Source organism: Mastigoproctus giganteus, chromosome 8 (assembly GCF_048544385.1).
Source record: "Mastigoproctus giganteus isolate SK-2022 chromosome 8, ASM4854438v1, whole genome shotgun sequence".
Classification (NCBI taxonomy): Eukaryota; Metazoa; Arthropoda; class Arachnida; order Uropygi; family Thelyphonidae; genus Mastigoproctus; species Mastigoproctus giganteus.
Window position 1 is genome coordinate 71,732,412 of NC_143582.1, and position 13,353 is coordinate 71,745,764.

At 32.6% G+C, this 13,353-nt stretch overlaps 1 long non-coding RNA gene across 1 annotated transcript in view; it reads left to right on the forward strand.

Annotated features, from left to right (window-relative positions):
- The window catches only part of LOC150081623 (uncharacterized), a 71,926-nt gene that overhangs the window by 30,010 nt on the left and 28,563 nt on the right, over positions 1-13,353 (forward strand). The window lies entirely within an intron of this gene.

The window sequence follows — 13,353 nt, forward strand, 5'->3', positions numbered from 1 at the left end:
TGTGGCCAGTCTGTTAGGCTGCAAGATTCTTTTCACCCTCTAGAAGCTGTGTCCAATCATAGGACTGTTGTTGGCTGAATGTTTTCTGGTTGTTGGACCATTCCTACTTCTCTAGATGTGTGCAAACATCACAGTAAAGTTGCAGTGTCCATGATATTTCAACAGCACGTCTGGTGCCAACTATCAAAATGCTCTCAAAGTCACTCGTGTTGCAGACCCATTCTACCTGAATTACATGCACACCCATATGCACACCTTTAGTATCAAGCTACCTTTGATTTGTAGCCTGATATGGGCATGTGACACCTGTCTCTGACAGAATAGTTAATTCTTTGATTGATTGGGGTGTACCTAATGAACTGGCCACTTGGTGTATATTACAAATTTACCATGCCAGATATTATATATGGTGGTAGTTGAAATAATTGGAAGTGTTATTCACAATTTCATAGCAATATATAAATGTATGCTATATATAAATGTATATAATTAATTAAGATATTATCTGAACATATACACTATTCTACCATAGGAAATTTGAAAAAAAATAAATAAAATAAATAATAAATAAAAAGCAGAGTTCATCTCAAAGGTTTCTGATCAGATTCAGGTCTGGACTCTGACCTAGCTCAGAGTCCAGACTTGAATCTGATCAAACCATAAACATGACCTCCTCTCAACCTTGTTGTGGGCACAATAGTTAGACAAAATTTGCCAGCCATTCTCCACATCTATACTTCTGTCTAATCTGAATACTGTGTGATGTGATTCACTACTCATTAGCTGTTTTCATTGTTTCATGGTCCAAGCACAATAAGCTAGGAAGGTGTTGCATCAAATGATATCTAGTATTTACTGGTGAAATGGTAGCAGCAGCTCTGCTATAAAAACTTCAAGAATCAATTCCTGTCCATTTTTTTTTTTAAAACCTATTTGACTATTTAAATACAACTGCTAGTTCTTTCATCTTTTCACTGCAACAGCTATAGTTGACTTTGCAATGTTCAAGAGTGTTGCTGTTAGGGTAAGGTAGAGCCTACGTATTTTATTTTTACCCGACCAAATCCGAAGTCTAGACAGCCTGACCCGACTCAAGATAGCCCAGCCCAAAGTAGTTTTTCAAATTCATTCCCCCCAAACTGATTTTTATCCCACCCTGATTGAAACTTTTTATATAAATAAAATCGCTAGCATTACTTCGCAGTTACATAATAAAAAAAAACAACTTGCAGATTCAAAATTCAATAATTATATAACAATAATAATTATCAACATTAATTACATAAAAGAAAACTAAATAAATTTTCAATTTACCATATTTATAATTCCAAAACAAATATCAATATCCACCTCTACTTAAATTAAAAAAATAGAACTGTCATTTCTGTCACTGGCAATTCTCACTGTATGAATGATGTGTAAGTATTCCCCTTACCCTTGTATTTCTAAATTATTGGTCAGTACAGTATTGGCTATAGTAAAGAAGCAGTTAGAAAGAGCAGTGCAGATGGGCTGTCAGAGCAGGTCATGGAGTTTTGCCAATGATATATAGGAATTTTGCTAGCAGAGAAAAGGGTGATTATCCCTTTGTATAAGGCAATGGTCAGGCCACACCTTGGGTACTGTATACAGGTCTGGAGGCCTCATTTTATGAAGGATGTCGAGTTGCTAGAACAGAGAAGGGCAGCAAGATTGGTGAGAGGAAAAATGAGGTGCACTTATGAAGAAAGGCTTAAGTTCTGCAAGTTGCAGCACCTGAAGACTAGGCACCTGCAAGGTGATCTCACTGAGGTGTACAAGACCTTGAATGGTTTGAGCAGGCTCAATGCTGATGGGATACTTCTGCTTGCTCAGATTAAGAACCTGAGGGGACACAGATTCAAATTGAGGAAAGACAGTTGTAGAATAGATGTGTGGAAGTTTGCCTTTAGCCAGCAGGTAGTTGATTGATAGAATAGACTTCCATCTGTTGTTGTGGAAGTTGATAGCTTAAATAAATTTAAGGCTGAACTAGACAAACATTTGGAGTGACCGGATAGGTGAAATGGGAAGTTTTTTTTTTTCCCCCTGGTTGATGCTGTATAAGCTTACTTTCTTTCATCATATGCCTCAACTAATGCTAAAAGTGTTACAAGTGAATGTTCTTAGAATTGAAAGCGTGTCAATGCAAAATCTCAGATGTAGTGAAACTAGGGATTAACGATATCACACCTAATAAATACTGTACACATACAACTAAAAAGGAACCCATTGCTGGGGAACATAATGACTCATATCATACTCTATATGTAAATTAAATTGCAACTTAATGCCAGCTTAAGGGTAAAGGCTACTTTACTGAGCAAAAATACATGATCGGGTCATTTCCACGAAACAGTACAAATTTCGGTGAATTTTGGAGATGTTAGTGAAGTGTGCCTTATTGGTCAATTAAAAGTGTCAACAGACAACTAATACACATTTTTTCTAAAAATCCTTTAATTTAAATACCTAAAAAAATATGTAGGAAATAGCTTGAAATGTTTGGAAATAATTCATTACGATTTGTACCTGAACCGAGCCCAAATATAGTTTGTGTTAAGCCGGACTGTTTGCTAATGTTTTATTACATACGTTGCATTGTGCATCAGGAGCATCTTTATTTCCAAAACATGTAAAGCCGAAATTCAAATGTCATATTTTTGTTTTTGTCTTATTAGTTGGGTCCTGTTTTTTCAATTCGAATTTTTGAAGAACAAAAGGCTGCGATTGTTCATCCTCACTTTGAAGATGCGTGACAACATTGTTTATTTTCATCGACCACAGTTGCACTATTATGATATATAGGAATTTTGCTAGCAGGGAAAATGAGGTGATTGTCCCTCTGTATAAGGCAATGGTCAGGCCACGCCTTGAGTACTACGTACAGGTCTGGAGGTCTCATTTTAGGAAGGATGTAGATTTACTTGAGCATGTACAGAGAAGGGCAACAAGATTGGTGAGGGGAATGAAGGGATCCTCTTACCAAGAGAGGCTTAAGTTCTGCAAATTGCAGTGGCTGGAGACTAGGCACCTGCACGGTGATCTGATTGAGGTGTATAAGGGTTGAATGGGTTGAGCACGCTGAATTCTGATGGGATCCTTCCACTTGTTCAGATTATGAACCTAAGGGAGCATAAATTCAAATTAAGAAAGGACAGATGTAGAATAGATGTGCAGAAATTTGCCTTTAGCCAGCGGGTGGTTAATTGCTGGAACAAACTTCCATCTGTTGTTGTGGAAGTCGATAGGTTGAATAAATTTAAGGAGGAACTGGACAGGCATTTGGAGGGAATGGTGTGATTTTTTTTTTTTTTTTTGGCTGATGCTGCATAAGCTCATACACTTGCTTTCTTGCATCACATGCCACTACTAGAAGTAGTTTGATTCTCATTTTAAAGTTCCTTTTTTCAACCACAAATCCTCCTTGAAATTGCATTAGTGCCTTATCCTAATTGATTCTGCTTGTTTGTGATATCTCTGCTACTGCTTACATACTTTTAAATATGTTCTTGCTTTGCACACATTCACTACAAACTGGGAGAGGAGTCATAATACTTTTGGTAGAGTAATGTATATTTTATTAAACAAACAGTGAGGGTTTTTCAGATTTGTAATGATAATCATGAAAAAAGTAAGGGGGAGAAAAACAGAATAACTAATTCATTGAAAATAATTAATTGTACAGTATGCATTGCCTGATGCTTATCTGTTCTTTCTCTGAAAAAATATTAACATGAAAATGTCTTCTAGAAGTTTTATATCAATTATGTGCCATATGGTGAGAGAGAGCACAATAATTCAGAAAATAATTTAACTAGTTCAATAGGGTAACACTTAAAATTTAACCCAATTTTTTATTTTATATGTATACAAATTGCATGAGTATTTCAAATAAATATCACCATATGAGGAACATAACTACATTTACTTAGTTTCCTCCAATATCTCACTCACACACGAAAGAATGACAAGGACAAAATTAACTCATAGGTTAAACCTTGATTTGATATATATAAATCTGTATTTGAATATTCTATTTTTAAAGTGTTATACATCTTATAAAAAAAAAAAAAAAAAAACCAAGAAGTTGAATTTTTGATTGCTACAAAACATACCATTTTAAATGCAGAATTGTTTTCTGTCTAAGGTGGCAGGTTAACAGCCATATTCAAACAATTAATCAGAAATACAAATAACTAATTAGAATGCATGAATATCAATTACATTTTCTTTCAGAATACAAGCAATACACACTGATTAATGTTCTTGAGTAATTTTGATATAAAACCTTAACATGTTTCATGAACTTTGAGCACATGTTTCAAAGAAAGAAAGAAAGTGTAACTTATGATATACATACATAATTAGTAAATATTAATGATTATAATAAAGTAGCTGGATAATTATATAGCTAACATAATTGGAAAAAGGGTGCAGTCTGCCTAAAAATGATACTTCCCATACAGAATTATAACAAATAATGAGACCATACATCAAAATATTTAACTATATTGAATTTGGCACAAAAATATTGCAATATTTTACTTTCAGAATTACAGTATATTACTAAGTCAGATGCAGAAGAATAACATTAAAATTCATTCAGTTTATTCTGCTACAACAAACCACAACTACAGTAGTAGGCATTTTTATCAACCTTATAGATGATAACTGTGTTTAAAATTATGCTGTTCTTTTATATGAATTGTATATATACACACAGATATGGCACCAAGATATATCACAAGATTTTGATCCCATTCAGCAACATTTAAGCTATTTTGAACATTACATTAAAAGCAAGATACACACCAGATCTACAATTATTAGTAGAACCTTGTCTAGACCGCCAATAAAATATACCTGTGCTCCTGGAATTTGTACTATTAAAAATTATTAAAAGAGCATATACTATAAAGGAAATTTCATTTAAGCTTCAAAGAGGTAACTACAGCCAATTTTCAGCATTCTTTGTGGACTACATATAAAATGAGAAACCATATGGTACACCATGTCAGTCCAGCTGTCCTTTTGTGTCTTTTATGGCCATAGTAACTGGCAAGGCTATGCTCTGTGCAAAAAATCTTTGAAAGCTATGTATTCTGGGATATATATCCCCGAGTACACAGAGTTTTCATGTACATATTTACCATGTATAAATAAATATATATATATTTCTTCTTATTTAGTACAACTACTTAATATTAGCTAATAAAATACAGACTAGCACAAACATGCTAATCATTTTAAAATAAGAAGTTTCAGTGCATTACAAATTCAATTTACTGGCAATATAAAAGCCAAAGTTCAAAACATTCATGCAAAATCCAGATCACAAGTATGATCGAAATACAAGATTTAAAATCCATTGCAATTTGTATAGTAATTTATGCTTTACAGATGTAAAAATGAAGTATTACAATAATCTTATTTCTCAAAAATATCAATTCACTATAATAATAAGTTCACAAAGTGTTTTTAAAGTATTTTTATTTCATAGTATATTGCAAGCTCATGACAATTGCATCTTTACAAGGTAATATCAAAATATAATACTGAAACAAAACTCACTAATCTAGAAATAACACCTTAATCTTCCCCCCACCCCAAAGTTAGTGACTATCTAAAATACAGTTAAAAATCTAGATGGGTGGCATGATCACATATTAAACCCTTTCAGGACCACAGCATGACTTCTCAAAGTCTTCAAATTAATGTCTTAATTCAGGAGTGTGCTGCCACAGTTGTACAAGCATGTTAGATTTTACATTATGAATTGAGCCTATGTTAAGCTTATTAGTTAGATGAGGAACAGCTGGCCTCATATGTTACTAACTTGAATAGAACAAAAAAAAACTTTTTTTAATGCTAAAATTTCAAGAAATCTTTGCTCAATGAACATAAGCCTCTGCAGTCACCTGCTAATGCAACTGCAAAATAAAAGAAATGACTATCACATGGAATACAAAAAGGGCTGGAGGAGGAAGGGCATTATGAATATTAGTAAGCCTGTTAATTACATAGCAAGTTAACTGAATAGCAGCACACTGCTGTCTAAGCAGGAAATTGATTGTTTAAAATTTAGTGGAACTTATTTAAAAAAAAAAAGAGATTATTATATATCTGGTTCTTTTATTACAAGAAATATTATTTTAATGCTGTCAGTGTAAAAATAAAAAGTTACTTATAGTCCCTCTTTATGAAGTCTCCAATATTATATTTTTTTCTGTCACAATGCAAGAAAAATGTTCCTTATTTCAAGATTACACTATAGCATTATCACCCCTAATTAATGAGAACAATATCCTTAATGCAAATGATTTTAGAGAAAATTCAAAAACTATATATTCTTTCAATGTAAAATGAATGGAATTAGTTCTAAAATTTCTATCAACTGATTCATTTCAATAAGAACTGAACACGGGTTACAGTATTTTATTTTAATATTTTTAATTCATAAAAATATGAATTTAAAAATATTAAAATTGGTAATCCCATAAAAATATGAATTCAGAAACTAAAAGTAAATTAAATAAAATGTAAAAGGGGATTCTTTTAGTTATTCATATTTGCTTTATAAATCACTGGGAACTGAATACTATTAGTTGTCTCTGTATCAGTTTGAGAATGTTGATGTAACAATTTTAATTTTATCCAAATTTTTAAAAAAAAGTCTTAATTTTTAATTCTCTCAAAACAGCCATTTTTAAAAGATGACTGTTTGAGAAATATTAGTGTAGTAATTTTAATTTTATGCAGATATATTTAAAAATCTTTTTTTATTATTGCACGGCTGATTTTATCACTTTATTTTTGATTAGCTAAAGCAACCAAGTTTAAAACATTACTGATGTGGAACTTAAAGGGCTAAGATATCTGAAGTATTATTAAATCCCACTGATAACCTTAAAAGCTTGGGAGGGAGAGAGAACAAACAAACAAACAAACCCCTACTGGTTGATTTATACAGTACAAAAATTTTTATATTAATAAGTGCTTATAATATATTATATTTCATAATTATGAATAAAAATGTAAAATGTTATGACAAATGTGCTTTTACAGATTATTCGTAGTACAACTGATGCCATGCCTGATGCCTGGGCAGTTTGGTATCCTTTCTCTAAATGACCTCTCGCCATTTCACATCTTTTGGTTTCATTAAATAGACAATTTTATTTAATTATAATTTTTACAGAAACTTGAAAGGTTCAGATAGCTTGCTATACTTCTCTATACATATCTGCCAACTCTATGGATTTACAACAGAGAATCTTTTTTACTCAATTTGACAGTTCTCCAACTCACTGTAGTAATATAGTTGGCAATGAAGTGTCTTTTTGAAAAAACTGCATTAACCAAGTCGCTATTGATGTTCTGTCGTAGTCTATGCTGCAAAATAGAACATGAAGTACTGTTCTCTATTATGTGTGCAATCACTTCGTAGTACTTATATAGAGTGAGGCTAATTAGCAAGGTCTTTTGCTAAGATGACAAAGAAATACAATGTAACATTTCAGAAACATATATACAAGATTTTCCATGTATATGTGGAAAATCTTGTATATATGTTTCTGAAATGTTATGTTGTGGTTTTCCAATTTTAAATGGCAGGAAAAGTGTAATTAGGCATCTGCAAACAAATAAGTATTAACAACAGCATGAATTCAATAGAAAGAAATGCAAAAATAGATGTAGCATTTCAGATGGTGACGTTATACATGCCGAATTTTATTTGCATCTTTTTTAATAGCACATGATCCTTCGCTCAGTTGTGCTGATCACACATGTATGCTTTTCAGAAACATATTTCCCAATAGCAAAAAATATGGCTGTGTAAGAACAAAAATAAGAGATTTTTAGTGAAGTTGCACTGAAAGGAAAAGAAGAGGTAGTGATGGCTCTGAAAAATAAACCATCTTCAACTGCCAGTGATGGCAGTAGTCAAAGTGATTCCAAACTATATCCCATTGTGGTGACCTAAAAAAAAAAAAAAAAAAAAAAACAGCCATCAAATCTAAAGCTAATTTCTTTCAGTTCTACCATCAGTAGATGACCCTACACAGGGCAACACTGAACATAATCTTCTGGACAACATTAAAGCATGTGGGATTCCTCTTCAAAAAAACTACCTGGAACTTAGTGTTAATAATGTTATGATAGGCCTCTAATGATAGGCTGTTATGATAGGCCTCTAAAAACTGGAGTAGGAAGGGTATTAAAAGAGGAGATGGAGGACTTGATTGTAATACACTGTTCTCATCAACTTATTAATTTGTGTGCTGAAAAGGGAGATGCATGCCCTCCTGTAAAAGTGGATGACTACTTGGTAGACATTTAGTACTATGCAGAGAGAAAGTGCTAAAAGAAAAGACATTTAAACAACTGATGTATGCCACTGAAGTAAAAAAGATTTTGAAGCACACTGATAATCAAAGACAGGCTGTCTTTGATTAAATGTGCAACTAGAATGGTAACCTCTGAGCCATATACACACTTTTCAGATTTACCAAATTGAAAAGTACAATCACTAATGAGTGCCAGTGATTCATTTCCAAATCCAGTTAATCATCCAAAATATATGTTGAGAGAAGACAAATTAATGAACTTCCCAAGAAAATGAAATGAATTGCAAATATCTGTTTAAAGCAATCCTAAACAGGCCAACCTAGCTGATAATTTTAGGGATGTTTATCCTCACTCGTGCAGAAAGACTATTCATGTTTTCCCTCTTCTGGCTTGAATAAAACAATTTTCTTGTTTCTTTTAAATGTCATGGCAATGCTTGAATATCCAAAAAACTCTTCAATACCATTCATACTTCACATTCATGTGCACTGAGGTCATTACATCTAGATATAATAAATTTGTACATAACATTCTTCAGTATATCAATAGTTTTTAAATCTTCTACTTCCAATTTTAGAATTTGGTTACTATATCAGGCTAAACCAGAAGGATGATTCTGACTTAATCATAGGCACTTCTATTTCCAAGGTCATGGAGAGTCTAAAACAAGCGAAGATTGTGTTTTTGATCAGTGAGGAAGTACTTTATGGCTGTATGTGAATACATGATGCACAAGTTCCCACTGAAAAATGGTTTTATAAATGCCGAGGAAGCAAAAATTTCAAACTGGCAATGCATCATTTTCAAATTTCAAACTTTTTGTGGACAAGTTTCCAGCACTTCTTTTGTCTTTAAAGATAAAGAAACAGATGATGCAATTGTTTTTCAGCATTGTACTAGGGTAATGTGTGTGGATGCAAATTCACACATTGAGAGATTAAGCCCATATGCTGCTACCAATAGTGCACAACCCACTGTTAGCTGCAATAAACAGTTACAATGAAATTGTAATCTCTTCTGGCCTTTGTTGTCCAGAGTATAAACAGACATTTATTTATCAATTCTGTTAGTTTCTGTGTGAGAAGCCACCGAATGGTATTATGAAAGAAAGAAATGAAGTACTATGGTCCCTGATTGGGGAACTGAGAAGTACAAAAGGAAACTTGAATATAAAATTTATCCAAAGTTTCAATGATGAGTGTGAAAGAATATTGAGCCAGGTGAGAAAAACAAAAACTCAGTTTACATCTTTCTTGTAAAGTTTTGGAAATACCCCTTGACTTGGCTGTCAGCCACGTCAAGACACTAGAACCATTGTTATGAACAAAACTTTGACTTAACATTTCTGAAGATAGCTAAACCTGCAACAAATATCTTTCTTGAAGCAATCAAAATCAGATGACGTCTAATAGAATATCCAAACAGGAATCCACAGACAGTAAATAACTAGGTAAACTAATATTTGAAAGCAAAAACAATCCTTTATGTATATTGTCAGTGAAATTTAATTTCTATTGTTGCATGGACTTCAGAAGAATTTCCTGTTTACCTTCTGCTTACAGATGCCTGATCTCCATACTTTTGAAAGTCAGAAATTGGCAGCTATGTCTATATAACATCAAGATAATTTTCATATTACTATTTATGCTAAAAATTATAAAATATTATAAAACTACCCCAAGTCCCAAGAATGGGAAAGGATATGCATGTATAAAGAATATTGTAGCTGTGGTTAATTAAATGTCTAATGTAACCTGACATGTGACTTTTGAAAATAACAATCTACCTTAGCTGTTAATTGGAAGTTAAAATGCTGAAATGTTTTCTACCTTCCTAAATATATATAAATGTTTACTGCAATCATCTCTGAAACAATTTTTTATGGTTTCCACAGAGTAACTAAGTGCAATAACCTCTCAGATGACCTGCCACAAAATTTTGAATTGTGTTGGTTTATAGTTTCAGGTTACTTGTTTCACTCTACCACAAGTACAATAAATTCAACGCCTTCCCTAATTGTGTTTGAAATTTTTAATACTGTTTTCACATAGTAAACTACATAGTAGACTAAATCGTAGTCTACGATTATCTTAGTACCAGAATAGAATCAGAAAGGGCGTTTTCTGCCGCTAATTAAATATGTACCAAAATTAGATCAATTTTAAATAAATAAATAAATTTTCTGTTTATACTCCGGCACGACAACCAAGTCAGTAGAGTTCACAATAAATCGTCAATACAAATATTTATCGTATTTAGTAGTCACGGGCTTGAACCCCGGTCCATTCAAGGAACGCGTGCTATGTTTCTTAAGAGCTCACTTTATTCGGACAGGTAGTGTGGATGCTTAAACATAACTAAACTTTGCAGTAACAATATGTATTTCTTTGTTTTTAGAATAACTGTATTTTATGATTTTTTCAGAATATTTATTATTGCAATAAATGTTTATTTAAAACTTTAATTCAAGTAATTACCGTACTTGTTTTTCCTTACTTTATTGCACTAACTGTCATAAAAATTTATCGAGAAAAAAAAAAAAAAAAGTTTGTTTTTGGAATACCAGTATTAATACCGGTATCCCAGTTTCATAAATTAAAAACACTGAAATACTGGTTTTTGGCTGGTATTGTAAGCCCTAATTATGTTGGCTGACTGGAGGTGTGACATCGTCTTTGATGTCATCTCCAGCCATCCAAACCAGCAGTACCATAATTGGCCTAGCTCTCCCTTTGACCCCCCTTCCCCGGATGAAAGGGAGAGCTAAGCTAGGTTAACCAATCATATGTTCAGCCTCAGAACATATACAGCATATAGTCAGAACATTTAAATTTTTCATTCTTTTGTACTGCAAGATCGGTGCTACTTTCTTCTCAAAACCTCTGACTTGGAGATGATTTGGAATTGGGGGAAATAATGAAAGCAATCTGCATAAATAAAATATGCAACTTTCAGATTACTTTGGAGTCACCTACATTTGAGAGAAGGCAGTCAATGTGTTGTTACTTTTGGAATGTTGAGAAATTACAACATTCTGAAAATTCATAACTAGGAGCAAATATTTACTTTTAGGCTGAGCTGTAAATTGGAACAAAACTCAAAATTATCAAAAAGTTTATTCTTTGTAAATAAACTAAGCTTGACACAAGCAAAAAACAAATAAAAATGTGTACCAAGCTATAAACAAAAAATGAAGCATTGCTGCTAATAATGCCCAGAATTCAATCATTGTGCCAACAGAATTGAGCAGTTAATTTAATGTGCCTTTACTTTTACACTCATATATTGATCACTCAAGGAGATACTGAATATATTAATCACCCCATATGTATTATGGCAGCACTTGTAGTACCGTTTGAATGTGCCAGAAAAAATTTCCACAAGGGACTTGTGATTTACACATATAGATTTTTAATTTACAGTTTATGACCTTATTAACACCATGGTTTAAAACAGGGACCTACAAATGCTAAGCAAAGCATATTTTGAATGATTACAGTAAATAAAAATATATACTTTTAAACAGAACAACAGTGTCAGAATTCTCATTAAATACTTGCCCAGCTTAGTTTTAAGTTTACTTCAAGTTTTTATAAAAATTTTGGTAAAAATTATAATTGTACAATGTGTGTATTTTATTTAAAATTAAGATATATTTGTAAAAAACTGTATCTCATGATCATGTTTATTTTTAAAGTAGCTCATATAGGGCAAGACTACAAATTCTGGTTTGATATATTGTGAAACATAAAAGTATTTAAATAGTTTCATAAGTTTTATATATATATATAATAGATTAAATAAGTGTATGGGTAGGAGTGCTGACCTGACAGGTGTAGCTACTATGGAAAAAACCCCTATGCAAAAATTGAAATATTTTAAATGGAAAACCCCTATGCAAAAATTGAAATATTTTAAATGGAAAACCCCTATGCAAAAATGGAAATATTTTAGACATCAAATTACTCCACAATAAGCTGCTCAGTAATAGTTTCCCTTCAGCCTTCCTTTACCATCATTTCAAGAAAGCCCTGAATATCCTGAAATTTAAAAAAACTTATTGATAACAATACTGACATTAACAACATAATTGCTGGCTGATTTCTTCTTTTTACATTCAGGCCTGTATATAATGTATAGTCATATACCCCCTAGCCTCTGTCGTGTCTCACAGTGTAGAAAGCCTGTGCCCACGGATTGACTAACTAAGGGGGTCTTTTGTTTTTGTTTGTCTAGTATTGTTAACTGTTTTGTCATTTTTATTGTTCTTTGTAGAATTTTTTCTGTCGCGTATTTGTAATAACAATACCATTACTGACTTAAACACATGAGGAATATAAAGTAGGTCCCTGGACCATACCTAAAATAGGTCCAGGTATGGGCTATGCAATCCTGGACTGCCCGAGCACCACTACATTCCCCTTCAAGTTACTTTTTGCAGTTCTTATACATTATATCTTATATCTCGTGCATGTGATTAGGCTGGTCGAAAGCAATATTTGAGATACTATTTTTCTGTTATCACTTCTATTTTTCTTCTACTACAAAGTTTAGAGGCTTTCTATGCTACTTTGTTTGTCTAGTTATTTCTCCCCATTTGCTCGCTCATTTGTTTAATTGCCTACTCCCCTGTCACACTTGTACGTTGAATTTGATCAAGTCACACCCCCTGAATTCCTTCTCCCTTACACTCAGGGTTGCTTTAGCCATTATAATTATATGCTGGGAACTTTCGCCCTGTTATGTTCACTTCACTGAGCAGTTTGATAGTAAGTTATTTCCTGACTATTCTCTTTCATCCTGATATTTTGATTTCTTTGCTAATATTCGGGTGGGGCTGACTGCTATTTTTTCTTTAACTGGAATCAATTGGTTTTGAATTTAGCTTTATTTTTACACCTTATTTTAGTATTATTATTTTATTTATTTATTTTTGGTCTCTGTTGGATTGGCTATGACATATGTTTGCCCACTTGCTCTGGC